The sequence below is a fragment of the Euleptes europaea genome, chromosome 12 (genome assembly GCF_029931775.1).
Source record: "Euleptes europaea isolate rEulEur1 chromosome 12, rEulEur1.hap1, whole genome shotgun sequence".
Taxonomy (NCBI): Eukaryota; Metazoa; Chordata; class Lepidosauria; order Squamata; family Sphaerodactylidae; genus Euleptes; species Euleptes europaea.
Genome location: NC_079323.1, coordinates 27413183 through 27415644, shown reverse-complemented (window position 1 = coordinate 27415644; position 2462 = coordinate 27413183).

Here is a 2462-nt window from a genome sequence, read left to right as displayed (position 1 = left end):
CAGCACACTCCGAGGAGAGCGGGGAAGTCAAGACAACGCACAGAGTTCTGCGGCACCGCATTCTGACAGGGCTTCTCCGGCTCCTGAACACATGGCTTTCTAGATCGACGAGAAACAAAAAGCAGATGTCACAAAAGGTCCACCTGTTCACTGGGGGAGGGGGGGAAATGATTATATTCTACTTGTGCCACAGATCTGCATCAAGATCCTTCGCCTCAAGACAATTCACCAAGCACAGAGAATATCAGTGGTGCACAAATGCTGTGAGGAGTCATGGGGCACAGGAGAGCCAAGCATTGGTCCTTGTGCTGCTACCGAGCAGCTTTCGAGACGCTATTCTTTACCACACCACTTCCTTCAGCCCACCTTCTGCTTTGTGAATTAAGGTCAGCAGTGAACTGTTGGAGGGCAGTTATCTGCTGCCTCCTTCACAGGGGCTGCACGATGAACACTGCAGCAGCAGGAGGAGAGTTGGTTTTTATATGCCGACTTTCTCTATCACTTAAGGCAGAATCAAACCGGCTTGCAATCACCTTCTCTTCCCCTCCCCACAACAGACACCCTGGGAGGTAGGTGGGGCTGAGAGAGTGTGACTAGCCCAAGGTCACCCAGCTGGCTTCACGTGTAGGAGTGGGGAAACAAAGCCAGTTCACCAGAGTAGTGCCGGCCGCTCATGTGTAGGAGTGGGGAATCAAACCCAGTTCTCAAGATCAGAGTCCACCGCTCCAAACCACCACTCAACCACTACTCCGTGCTGGCTCTCTCACGCTGGGAAGGGGGAAAAGACCACTTCTTAAATGTTTGTGGCACAAATCCCAACTTTTACTGCACTCTGGTGCAATATAACCTCTGCTACCCTTAAAGGGCAGAAATGTATTAAATAAAGGAAAGCCGGCATTTTTCAGAATTAACCACCGGAAAGCTTTACAGATGAGCATAAAGGGACAGACAGACGAGACACCAGCACAACTACGTGGGTCCAGCTGATACCCTCTAAAGCAAGAAAGACCAAGGCATGAGTTAAAGTGAGACATAAAGAGGGTTGGGAGAGAGAACCAAACACACTCTGTGAACCCTTTTATGTCCCAAATCACATTTGTCTGGGCAAGGGATCATTTCTGGTCCCTTGGTGCCACTAAAACCCCCACAAGAAAATAAACTCACCAAAAAAGCCATTTTCAGGAGAAAGGGCTGAGTAAAGGGAAGGTTTTACCACTCATGTGACGGTGGAAAGTGCTTGTCCAGTCACACCAACCCCACAGGGTTTTCAAGGCAAGGAACAAACTGAGGTGGTTGGCCATTGCCTGCCTCTGCGCACCAACCCTGGACTTCCTTGGTGGTCACTTATCCAAATACTAACATCAGGGCCAACCCTGCCTAGTTTCTCAGAGCTGACAAAATTGGGCTAGCCAGGGCCATCCAGATTAGGGATTTACCATTTATAGGAAACTGCCCAAGCCATCCATCCAGTATCAATGCTAACCTTTGCACTGAACACAGAAATAAAACCAAAGAGCTTTATGGCAATCCAGCTCTGTAAATTCAAACAGTAGGATTTTGCATGCGGCACAATGTATGCAAATATTGTATTTTTGCTGGCTCTACCAGAGTTGAATATTTATTAGATACGAATACCCTTAAATCAAGACTCTGACCTAGTTAAAAAAACACAACTTAAATCATAAGACAAGAAACCCCAAATGCTAAAATTAATCTTAGACTTTGGGAAGGGGGGAATGAAGCCAAATAAATCATCTCAGAGGGCTAAATGGCTTAGAGGTCTCTGAAGAATCCAGCATGCATTTGTCGAATTTACACCCCCTTCAGCAAATGCACACTTAAGATGTCATTGGCATAACCTCACTGCTCTGGCTAACCACCAGTGATTAAAGAGAAGAGTGGAACAATGCACAATTGTGGTCAATCAGACATTATGAGGAAGACACAGCAAGGGAGGAATCAAACCAAGTGGCAGTAGCTCCATGCCTTGCATTAGGTGTACTCAGATCCTGGCCTGCTGGCCAAGAGAGCTTCATAGTACATTCCAAATGACTACAATGAGTAATGAACATCATTGACCAAGCTCCAGATCTATGGCCTGACCCTATCACAAATGGATCATATGTCGGGTTGTCAGCTCCAGGTTGGAAAATACCAGGAGATTTTGGGGGTGCAGCCTGAGGAGGGCGGGGTTTGGGGATGGGAGGGACTTCAATGCCATAGAGTCCAATGGCCAATGAGGCCATTTTCTCCAGGGGAACTGATCTCTTATCACCTGGAGATCAGTTGTAATAGCGGGAGATCTCCAGCCACCACCCAGAGGTTAATCAAAAATGATATACAATAGGTGCTGGTTAATGGATAATTATCAAAAAATACAGCACTAAGGCCAAAAATACCATAATTTACAATCACAACTAGATGCCAAACACTAAAATTTTTGGCATCTAGTTGTGATTGTA